This window comes from Salminus brasiliensis, chromosome 1, assembly GCF_030463535.1.
Source record: "Salminus brasiliensis chromosome 1, fSalBra1.hap2, whole genome shotgun sequence".
In the NCBI taxonomy this organism is placed as follows: domain Eukaryota; kingdom Metazoa; phylum Chordata; class Actinopteri; order Characiformes; family Bryconidae; genus Salminus; species Salminus brasiliensis.
The window spans coordinates 54,197,978-54,211,376 of NC_132878.1; positions in this window are offsets into that span (position 1 = coordinate 54,197,978).

Below are 13,399 nucleotides of genomic sequence, written 5' to 3' on the forward strand. Positions count from 1 at the left end.
TTGACCGCGGACCTGACGTGAAGAAAAAGACCCAAAAAATGAAATTCCACCCAAATCTGACAAAAGTTGAAAAAGTGCAAAAAACTCTAAAAACGCACAAAAAAGGGTTAAAACGCTCACAAAGCATGAAATACACCCCAGATGCATCAAACTGCATCACATGCATGACAATTTGAAAAAACTTTTAAAACGGACAAAATTGTTGACCGCGGACCTGACGTGAAAAAAAAGACCCAAAAAATGAAAATCCACCCCAAATCTGACAAAAGTTGAAAAAGTGCAAAAAAACTCTAAAAACGCACAAAAAAGGGTTAAAACGCTCATAAAGCATGAAATACACCCCAGATGCATCAAACTGCATCACATGCATGAGAATTTGAAAAAACTTTTAAAACGGACAAAAAGTGTTGACCGCGGACCTGACGTGAAAAAAAAAGATCCAAAATATGAAAATCCACCCAAATCTGACAAAAGTTGAAAAAGTGCAAAAAACTCTAAAAACGCACAAAAAAGGGTTAAAACGCTCACAAAGCATTAAATACACCCCAGATGCATCAAACTGCATCACATGCATGACAATTTAAAAAAACTTTTAAAACGGACAAAAAGTGTTGACCGCGGACCTGACGTGCAAAAAAAGACCTAAAAACTGAAAATCCACCCAAATCTGACAAAAGTTGAAAAAGTGCAAAAAAACTCTAAAAACGCACAAAAAAGGGTTAAAACGCTCACAAAGCATTAAATACACCCCAGATGCATCAAACTGCATCACATGCATGACAATTTGAAAAAACTTTTAAAACGGACAAAAAGTGTTGACCGCGGACCTGACGTGAAAAAAAAGACCCAAAAAATGAAAATCCACCCAAATCTGACAAAAGTTGAAAAAGTGCAAAAAACTCTAAAAACGCACAAAAAAGGGTTAAAACGCTCACAAAGCATTAAATACACCCCAGATGCATCAAACTGCATCACATGCATGACAATTTAAAAAAACTTTTAAAACGGACAAAAAGTGTTGACCGCGGACCTGACGTGCAAAAAAAGACCTAAAAACTGAAAATCCACCCAAATCTGACAAAAGTTGAAAAAGTCCAAAAACTCTAAAAACGAACAAAAAAGGGTTAAAACGCTCAAAAAGCATGAAATACACCCCAGATGCATCAAACTGCATCACATGCATGACAATTTGAAAAAACTTTTAAAACGGACAAAACGTGTTGACCGCGGACCTGACGTGAAAAAAAAGACCCAAAAAATGAAAATCCACCCCAAATCTGACAAAAGTTGAAAAAGTGCAAAATCTCTAAAATGCACAAAAAAGGGTTAAAACGCTCACAAAGCTTGAAATACACCCCAGATGCATCAAACTGCATCACATGCATGACAATTTGAAAAAACTTTTAAAACGGACAAAAAGTGTTGACCGCGGACATGACATGAAAAAAAAGACCCAAAAAATGAAAATCCATCCAAATGTGATAAAAGTTGAAAAAGTGCAAAAAACTCTAAAAACGCACAAAAAAGGGTTAAAACGCTCACAAAGCATGAAATACACCCCAGATGCATCAAACTGCATCACATGCATGACAATTTGAAAAAAAATTTAAAACGGACAAAAATTGTTGACCGCGGACCTGACGTGAAAAAAAAGACCCAAAAAATGAAAATCCACCCAAATCTGACAAAAGTTGAAAAAGTGCAAAAAACTCTAAAAACGCACAAAAAGGGTTAAAACGCTCACAAAGCATTAAATACACCCCAGATGCATCAAACTGCATCACATGCATGACAATTTGAAAAAACTTTTAAAACGGACAAAAAGTGTTGACCTGACGTGAAAAAAAGATCCAAAAAATGAAAATCCACCCAAATCTGACAAAAGTTGAAAAAGTACAAAAAACTCTAAAAACGCACAAAAAAGGGTTAAAACGCTAACAAAGCATTAAATACACCCCAGATGCATCAAACTGCATCACATGCATGACAATTTGAAAAAACTTTTAAAACGGACAAAAAGTGTTGACCGCGGACCTGACGTGAAAAAAAAGACCCAAAAAATGAAAATCCACCCAAATCTGACAAAAGTTGAAAAAGTGCAAAAAACTCTAAAAACGCACAAAAAAGGGTTTAAAACGCTCACAAAGCATGAAATACACCCCAGATGCATCAAACTGCATCACATGCATGACAATTTGAAAAAACTTTTAAAACGGACAAAAAGTGTTGACCTGACGTGAAAAAAAAGACCCAAAAAATGAAAATCCACCCCAAATCTGACAAAAGTTGAAAAAGTGCAAAAAACTCTAAAAACGCACAAAAAAGGGTTAAAACGCTCATAAAGCATGAAATACACCCCAGATGCATCAAACTGCATCACATGCATGAGAATTTGAAAAAACTTTTAAAACGGACAAAAAGTGTTGACCGCGGACCTGACGTGAAAAAAAAAGATCCAAAAAATGAAAATCCACCCAAATCTGACAAAAGTTGAAAAAGTGCAAAAAACTCTAAAAACGCACAAAAAAGGGTTTAAAACGCTAACAAAGCATTAAATACACCCCAGATGCATCAAACTGCATCACATGCATGACAATTTAAAAAACTTTTAAAACGGACAAAAAGTGTTGACCGCGGACCTGACGTGCAAAAAAAGACCTAAAAACTGAAAATCCACCCAAATCTGACAAAAGTTGAAAAAGTGCAAAAAAACTCTAAAAACGCACAAAAAAGGGTTAAAACGCTCACAAAGCATTAAATACACCCCAGATGCATCAAACTGCATCACATGCATGACAATTTGAAAAACTTTTAAAACGGACAAAAAGTGTTGACCGCGGACCTGACGTGAAAAAAAAGACCCAAAAAATGAAAATCCACCCAAATCTGACAAAAGTTGAAAAAGTGCAAAAAACTCTAAAAACGCACAAAAAAGGGTTAAAACGCTCACAAAGCATTAAATACACCCCAGATGCATCAAACTGCATCACATGCATGACAATTTAAAAAAACTTTTAAAACGGACAAAAAGTGTTGACCGCGGACCTGACGTGCAAAAAAGACCTAAAAACTGAAAATCCACCCAAATCTGACAAAAGTTGAAAAAGTGCAAAAAACTCTAAAAACGAACAAAAAAGGGTTAAAACGCTCACAAAGCATGAAATACACCCCAGATGCATCAAACTGCATCACATGCATGACAATTTGAAAAAACTTTTAAAACGGACAAAACGTGTTGACCGCGGACCTGACGTGAAAAAAAAGACCCAAAAAATGAAATCCACCCCAAATCTGACAAAAGTTGAAAAAGTGCAAAATCTCTAAAAATGCACAAAAAAGGGTTAAAACGCTCACAAAGCTTGAAATACACCCCAGATGCATCAAACTGCATCACATGCATGACAATTTGAAAAATTTTTTAAAACGGACAAAAAGTGTTGACCGCGGACATGACATGAAAAAAAAGACCCAAAAAATGAAAATCCATCCAAATGTGATAAAAGTTGAAAAAGTGCAAAAAACTCTAAAAACGCACAAAAAAGGGTTAAAACGCTCACAAAGCATGAAATACACCCCAGATGCATCAAACTGCATCACATGCATGACAATTTGAAAAAATTTTTAAAATGGACAAAAATTGTTGACCGCGGACCTGACGTGAAAAAAAAGACCCAAAAAATGAAAATCCACCCAAATCTGACAAAAGTTGAAAAAGTGCAAAAAACTCTAAAAACGCACAAAAAGGGTTAAAACGCTCACAAAGCATTAAATACACCCCAGATGCATCAAACTGCATCACATGCATGACAATTTGAAAAAACTTTTAAAACGGACAAAAAGTGTTGACCTGACGTGAAAAAAAAGATCCAAAAAATAAAAATCCACCCAAATCTGACAAAAGTTGAAAAAGTACAAAAAACTCTAAAAACGCACAAAAAAGGGTTAAAACGCTAACAAAGCATTAAATACACCCCAGATGCATCAAACTGCATCACATGCATGACAATTTGAAAAAACTTTTAAACGGACAAAAAGTGTTGACCGCGGACCTGACGTGAAAAAAAAGACCCAAAAAATGAAAATCCACCAAATCTGACAAAAGTTGAAAAAGTGCAAAAAACTCTAAAAACGCACAAAAAAGGGTTAAAACGCTCACAAAGCATGAAATACACCCCAGATGCATCAAACTGCATCACATGCATGACAATTTGAAAAAACTTTTAAAATGGACAAAAATTTTGACCGAGGACCTGTCGTGAAAAAAAAAGACCCCAAAAAATGAAAATCCACCCAAATCTGACAAAAGTTGAAAAAGTGCAAAAAACTCTAAAACGCTCAAAAAAGGGTTAAAACGCTCACAAAGCATGAAATACACCCCAGATGCATCAAACTGCATCACATTCATGACAATTTGAAAAAACTTTTAAAACGGACAAAAAGTGTTGACCGCGGACCTGACGTGAAAAAAAAGACCCAAAAAATGAAAATCCACCCCAAATCTGACAAAAGTTGAAAAAGTGCAAAAAACTCTAAAAACGCACAAAAAAGGGTTAAAACGCTCATAAAGCATGAAATACACCCCAGATGCATCAAACTGCATCACATGCATGACAATTTGAAAAAACTTTTAAAACGGACAAAAAGTGTTGACCGCGGACCTGACATGAAAAAAAAAGATCCAAAAAATGAAAATCCACCCAAATCTGACAAAAGTTGAAAAAGTGCAAAAAACTCTAAAAACGCACAAAAAAGGGTTAAAACGCTCACAAAGCATTAAATACACCCCAGATGCATCAAACTGCATCACATTCATGACAATTTAAAAAAACTTTTAAAACGGACAAAAAGTGTTGACCGCGGACCTGACGTGCAAAAAATGACCCAAAAAATGAAAATCCATCAAATCCGACAAAAGTTGAAAAAGTGCAAAAAACTCTAAAAACGCACAAAAAAGGGTTAAAACGCTCAAAAAGCATAAAATACGCCCCAGACGCATCCAAATGCATCACATGCATGAACATTTGAAAAAACTTTTAAAACGCACAAAAAGTGTAGACTGCGGACCTGACGTGAAAAAAATGACCCAAAGAATGAAAATCCATCCAAATCCGACAAAAGTTGAAAAAGTGCAAAAAACTCTAAAAACGCACAAAAAAGGGTTAAAACGCTCAAAAAGCATAAAATATGACCCAGACGCATCCAAATGCATCACAAGCATGAACAATTGAAAAAACTTTTAAAACGCACAAAAAGTGTAGACCGTGGACCTGACGTGAAAAAAATGACCCAAAAAATGAAAATCCATCCAAATCCGACAAAAGTTGAAAAAGTGCAAAAAACTCTAAAAACGCACAAAAAAGGGTTAAAACGCTCAAAAAGCATAAAATACGCCCCAGACGCATCCAAATGCATCACATGCATGAACATTTGAAAAAACTTTTAAAACGCACAAAAAGTGTAGACCGCGGACCTGACGTGAAAAAAATGACCCAAAGAATGAAAATCCATCCAAATCCAACAAAAGTTGAAAAAGTTCAAAAAACTCTAAAAACGCACAAAAAAGGGTTAAAACGCTCAAAAAGCATAAAATATGACCCAGACGCATCCAAATGCATCACATGCATGAACATTTGAAAAAACTTTTAAAACGCACAAAAAGTGTAGCCCGTGGACCTGACGTGAAAAAAATGACCCAAAAAATGAAAATCCATCCAAATCTGACAAAAGTTGAAAAAGTGCAAAAAATTCTAAAAACGCACAAAAAAGGGTTAAAACGCTCAAAAAGCATAAAATACACCCCAGACGCATCCAAATGCATCACATGCATGAACATTTGAAAAAACTTTTAAAACACACAAAAGTGTAGACCGCGGACCTGACGTGAAAAAAATGACCCAAAAAATGAAAATCCATCCAAATCCGACAAAAGTTGAAAAAGTGCAAAAAACTCTAAAAACGCACAAAAAAGGGTTAAAACGCTCAAAAAGCATAAAATACGCCCCAGACGCATCCAAATGCATCACATGCATGAACATTTGAAAAAACTTTTAAAACGCACAAAAAGTGTAGACTGCGGACCTGACGTGAAAAAAATGACCCAAAGAATGAAAATCCATCCAAATCCGACAAAAGTTGAAAAAGTGCAAAAAACTCTAAAAACGCACAAAAAAGGGTTAAAACGCTCAAAAAGCATAAAATATGACCCAGACGCATCCAAATGCATCACAAGCATGAACAATTGAAAAAAACTTTTAAAACGCACAAAAAGTGTAGACCGTGGACCTGACGTGAAAAAAATGACCCAAAAAATGAAAATCCATCCAAATCCGACAAAAGTTGAAAAAGTGCAAAAAACTCTAAAAACGCACAAAAAAGGGTTAAAACGCTCAAAAAGCATAAAATACGCCCCAGACGCATCCAAATGCATCACATGCATGAACATTTGAAAAAACTTTTAAAACGCACAAAAAGTGTAGACCGCGGACCTGACGTGAAAAAAATGACCCAAAGAATGAAAATCCATCCAAATCCGACAAAAGTTGAAAAAGTTCAAAAAACTCTAAAAACGCACAAAAAAGGGTTAAAACGCTCAAAAAGCATAAAATATGACCCAGACGCATCCAAATGCATCACATGCATGAACATTTGAAAAAACTTTTAAAACGCACAAAAAGTGTAGCCCGTGGACCTGACGTGAAAAAAATGACCCAAAAAATGAAAATCCATCCAAATCTGACAAAAGTTGAAAAAGTGCAAAAAATTCTAAAAACGCACAAAAAAGGGTTAAAACGCTCAAAAAGCATAAAATACGCCCCAGACGCATCCAAATGCATCACATGCATGAACATTTGAAAAAACTTTTAAAACGCACAAAAAGTGTAGACCGCGGACCTGACGTGAAAAAAATGACCCAAAGAATGAAAATCCATCCAAATCCGACAAAAGTTGAAAAAGTGCAAAAAACTCTAAAAACGCACAAAAAAGGGTTAAAACGCTCAAAAAGCATAAAATATGACCCAGACGCATCCAAATGCATCACAAGCATGAACAATTGAAAAAACTTTTAAAACGCACAAAAAGTGTAGACCGTGGACCTGACGTGAAAAAAATGACCCAAAAAATGAAAATCCATCCAAATCCGACAAAAGTTGAAAAAGTGCAAAAAACTCTAAAAACACACAAAAAACGGTTAAAACGCTCAAAAAGCATAAAATACGCCCCAGACGCATCCAAATGCATCACATGCATGAACATTTGAAAAAACTTTTAAAACGCACAAAAAGTGTAGACCGCGGACCTGACGTGAAAAAAATGACCCAAAAATGAAAATCCATCCAAATCCGACAAAAGTTGAAAAAGTGCAAAAAACTCTAAAAACGCACAAAAAAGGGTTAAAACGCTCAAAAAGCATAAAATTTGATCCAGACGCATCCAAATGCATCACAAGCATGAACAATTGAAAAAACTTTTAAAACGCACAAAAAGTGTAGACCGCGGACCTGACGTGAAAAAAATGACCCAAAGAATGAAAATCCATCCAAATCCGACAAAAGTTGAAAAGTGCAAAAAATTCTAAAAACACACAAAAAACAGTTAAAACGCTCAAAAAGCATAAAATACGCCCCAGACGCATCCAAATGCATCACATGCATGAACATTTGAAAAAACTTTTAAAACGCACAAAAAGTGTAGACCGCGGATCTGACGTGAAAAAAATGACCCAAAGAATGAAAATCCATCCAAATCCGACAAAAGTTGAAAAAGTGCAAAAAATTCTAAAAACACACAAAAAACAGTTAAAACGCTCAAAAAGCATAAAATACGCCCCAGACGCATCCAAATGCATCACATGCATGAACATTTGAAAAAACTTTTAAAACGCACAAAAAGTGTAGACCGCGGATCTGACGTGAAAAAAATGACCCAAAAAATGAAAATCCATCCAAATCCGACAAAAGTTGAAAAAGTGCAAAAAACTCTAAAAACGCACAAAAAAGTGTTAAAACGCTAAAAAAGCATAAAATATGACCCAGATGCATCCAAATGCATCACAAGACATGAACAATTCAAAAAACTTTTAAAATGCACAAAAAGTGTAGACCGCGGACCTGACGTGAAAAAAATGACCCAAAAAATGAAAATCCATCCAAATCCAACAAAAGTTGAAAAAGTGCAAAAAATTCTACAAACGCACAAAAAAGGGTTAAAACGCTAAAAAAGCATAAAATATGACCCAGGCGCATCCAAATGCATCACAAGCATGAACAATTGAAAAAACTTTTAAAACGCACAAAAAGTGTAGACCGTGGACCTCACGTGAAAAAAATGACCCAAAAAATGAAAATCCATCCGAATCCGACAAAAGTTGAAAAAGTGCAAAAAACTCTAAAAACACACAAAAAACAGTTAGAACGCTCAAAAAGCATAAAATACGCCCCAGACGCATCCAAATGCATCACATGCATGAACATTTGAAAAAACTTTTAAAACGCACAAAGGTTAGACCGCGGACCTGACGTGAAAAAATGACCCAAAAAATGAAAATCCATCCAAATCCGACAAAAGTTGAAAAAGTGCAAAAAATTCTAAAAACGCACAAAAAACGGTTAAAACGCTAAAAAAGCATAAAATATGACCCAGATGCATCCAAATGCATCACAAGACATGAACAATTGAAAAAACTTTTAAAACGCACAAAAAGTGTAGACCGCGGACCTGACGTGAAAAAAATGACCCAAAAAGTGAAAATCCATCCAAATCCAACAAAAGTTGAAAAAGTGCAAAAAATTCTAAAAACGCACAAAAAAGGGTTAAAACGCTCAAAAAGCATAAAATATGACCCAGACGCATCCAAATGCATCACAAGCATGAACAATTGAAAAAACTTTTAAAACGCACAAAAAGTGTAGACCGTGGACCTGACGTGAAAAAAATGACCCAAAAAATGAAAATCCATCCAAATCCGACAAAAGTTGAAAAAGTGCAAAAAACTCTAAAAACACACAAAAAACGGTTAAAACGCTCAAAAAGCATAAAATACGCCCCAGACGCATCCAAATGCATCACATGCATGAACATTTGAAAAAACTTTTAAAACGCACAAAAAGTGTAGACCGCGGACCTGACGTGAAAAAAATGACCCAAAAAATGAAAATCCATCCAAATCCGACAAAAGTTGAAAAAGTGCAAAAAATTCTAAAAACGCACAAAAAAGGGTTAAAACGCTTAAAAAGCATAAAATACGCCGCAGATGCATCCAAATGCATCACATGCATGAACATTTGAAAAAACTTTTAAAACACACAAAAGTGTAGACCGCGGACCTGACGTGAAAAAAATGACCCAAAAAATGAAAATCCATCCAAATCCGACAAAAGTTGAAAAAGTGCAAAAAACTCTAAAAACGCACAAAAAAGGGTTAAAACGCTAAAAAAGCATAAAATACGCCCCAGACGCATCCAAATGCATCACATGCATGAACATTTGAAAAAACTTTTAAAACGCACAAAAAGTGTAGACCGCGGACCTGACGTGAAAAAAATGACCCAAAGAATGAAAATCCATCCAAATCCGACAAAAGTTGAAAAAGTGCAAAAAATTCTAAAAACGCACAAAAAAGGGTTAAAACGCTCAAAAAGCATAAAATACGCCGCAGATGCTTCCAAATGCATCACATGCATGAACATTTGAAAAAACTTTTAAAACACACAAAAGTGTAGACCAAATCCGACAAAAGTTGAAAAAGTGCAAAAAACTCTAAAAACGCACAAAAAAGGGTTAAAACGCTCAAAAAGCATAAAATACGCCCCAGACGCATCCAAATGCATCACATGCATGTACATTTGAAAAAACTTTTAAAACGCACAAAAAGTGTAGACCGCGGACCTGACGTGAAAAAAATGACCCAAAAAATGAAAATCCATCCAAATCCGACAAAAGTTGAAAAAGTGCAAAAAACTCTAAAAACGCACAAAAAAGGGTTAAAACGCTCAAAAAGCATAAAATACGCCCCAGACGCATCCAAATGCATCACATGCATGAACATTTGAAAAAACTTTTAAAACGCACAAAAAGTGTAGACCGCGGACTAAAAAATGACCCAAAGAATGAAAATCCATCCAAATCCGACAAAAGTTGAAAAAGTGCAAAAAATTCTAAAAAACGCACAAAAAGGGTTAAAACGCTCAAAAAGCATAAAATACGCCGCAGATGCTTCCAAATGCATCACATGCATGAACATTTGAAAAAACTTTTAAAACACACAAAAGTGTAGACCAAATCCGACAAAAGTTGAAAAAGTGCAAAAAACTCTAAAAACGCACAAAAAAGGGTTAAAACGCTCAAAAAGCATAAAATACGCCCCAGACGCATCCAAATGCATCACATGCATGAACATTTGAAAAAACTTTTAAAACGCACAAAAAGTGTAGACCGCGGACCTGACGTGAAAAAAATAACCCAAAGAATGAAAAGCCATCCAAATCCGACAAAAGTTGAAAAAGTGCATAAAACTTTAAAAACGCAGAAAAAAGGGTTTAAAACGCTCAAAAAGCATAAAATACGCCCCAGACGCATCCAAATGCATCACATGCATGAACATTTGAAAAAATTTTTAAAACGCACAAAAAGTGTAGACCGCGGACCTGACGTGAAAAAAATGACCCAAAAAATGAAAATCCATCCCAATCCAACAAAAGTTGAAAAAGTGCAAAAAATTCTAAAAACGCACAAAAAAGGGTTAAAACGCTCAAAAAGCATAAAATATGACACAGACGCATCCAAATGCATCACAAGCATGAACAATTGAAAAAACTTTTAAAACGCACAAAAAGTGTAGACCGCGGACCTGACGTGAAAAAAATGACCCAAAAAATGAAAATCCATCCAAATCCGACAAAAGTTGAAAAAGTGCAAAAAACTGTAAAAACGCACAAAAAAGGGTTAAAACGCTCAAAAAGCATAAAATACGCCCCAGACGCATCCAAATGCATCACATGCATGAACATTTGAAAAAACGTTTAAAACGCACAAAAAGTGTAGACTGCAGACCTGACGTGAAAAAAATGACACAAAAAATGAAAATCCATCCAAATCCGACAAAAGTTGAAAAAGTGCAAAAAATTCTAAAAATGCACAAAAAAGGGGTTAAAACGCTCAAAAAGCATAAAATACGCCGCAGATGCATCCAAATGCATCACATGCATGAACATTTGAAAAAACTTTTAAAACGCACAAAAAGTGTAGACCCCGCGGTCTACACTTTTTGTGCGTTTTAAAAGTTTTAAAAAAAAATGAAAAAAATGACCTGACGTGAAAAAAATGACCCAAAGAATGAAAATCCATCCAAATCCGACAAAAGTTGAAAAAGTGCAAAAAACTCTAAAAACGCACAAAAAAGGGTTAAAACGCTCAAAAAGCATAAAATATGACACAGACACATCCAAATGCATCACAAGCATGAACAATTGAAAAAACTTTTAAAACGCACAAAAAGTGTAGACCGCGGACCTGACGTGAAAAAAATGACCCAAAAAATGAAAATCCATCCAAATCCGACAAAAGTTGAAAAAGTGCAAAAAACTGTAAAAACGCACAAAAAAGGGTTAAAACGCTCAAAAAGCATAAAATACGCCCCAGACGCATCCAAATGCATCACATGCATGAACATTTGAAAAAAACGTTTAAAACGCACAAAAAGTGTAGACTGCAGACCTGACGTGAAAAAAATGACCCAAAAAATGAAAATCCATCCAAATCCGACAAAAGTTGAAAAAGTGCAAAAAATTCTAAAAATGCACAAAAAAGGGTTAAAACGCTCAAAAAGCATAAAATACGCCGCAGATGCATCCAAATGCATCACATGCATGAACATTTGAAAAAACTTTTAAAACACAGAAAAGTGTAGACCGCGGACCTGACGTGAAAAAAATGACCCAAAAAATGAAAATCCATCCAAATCCGACAAAAGTTGAAAAAGTGCAAAAAACTCTAAAAACGAACAAAAAAGGGTTAAAACGCTCAAAAAGCATAAAATACGCCCCAGACGCATCCAAATGCATCACATGCATGAACATTTCAAAAAACTTTTAAAACGCACAAAAAGTGTAGACCGCGGACCTGACGTGAAAAAAATGACCCAAAGAATGAAAATCCATCCAAATCCGACAAAAGTTGAAAAAGTGCAAAAAACTCTAAAAACGCACAAAAAAGGGTTAAAACGCTCAAAAAGCATAAAATACGCCCCAGACGAATCCAAATGCATCACATGCATGAACATTTGAAAAAACTTTTAAAACGCACAAAAAGTGTAGACCGCAGACCTGACGTGAAAAAAATGACCCAAAAAATGAAAATCCATCCAAATCCGACAAAAGTTGAAAAAGTGCAAAAAATTCTAAAAACGCACAAAAAAGGGTTAAAACGCTCAAAAAGCATAAAATATGACCCAGACGCATCCAAATGCATCACATGCATGAACATTTGAAAAAACTTTTAAAACACACAAAAAGTGTAGACCGTGGACCTGACGTGAAAAAAAATGACCCAAAAAATGAAAATCCATCCAAATCCAACAAAAGTTGAAAAAGTGCAAAAAAATTTAAAAACGCACAAAAAAGGGTTAAAACGCTCAAAAGCATAAAATATGACCCAGACGCATCCAAATGCATCACAAGTATGAACAATTGAAAAAACTTTTAAAACGCACAAAAAGTGTAGACCGTGGACGTGACGTGAAAAAAATGACCCAAAAAATGAAAATCCATCCAAATCCGACAAAAGTTGAAAAAGTGCAAAAAACTGTAAAAACGCACAAAAAAGGGTTAAAACGCTCAAAAAGCATAAAATACGCCCCAGACGCATCCAAATGCATCACATGCATGAACATTTGAAAAAACGTTTAAAACGCACAAAAAGTGTAGACTGCAGACCTGACGTGAAAAAAATGACCCAAAAAATGAAAATCCATCCAAATCCGACAAAAGTTGAAAAGGTGCAAAAAATTCTAAAAATGCACAAAAAAGGGTTAAAACGCTCAAAAAGCATAAAATACGCCGCAGATGCATCCAAATGCATCACATGCATGAACATTTGAAAAAACTTTTAAAACGCACAAAAAGTGTAGACTGCGGACCTGACGTGAAAAAAATGACCCAAAGAATGAAAATCCATCCAAATCCGACAAAAGTTGAAAAAGTGCAAAAAACTCTAAAAACGCACAAAAAAGGGTTAAAACGCTCAAAAAGCATAAAATATGACCCAGACGCATCCAAATGCATCACAAGCATGAACAATTGAAAAAACTTTTAAAACGCACAAAAAGTGTAGACCGTGGACCTGACGTGAAAAAAATGACCCAAAAAATGAAAATCCATCCAAATCCGACAAAAGTTGAAAAAGT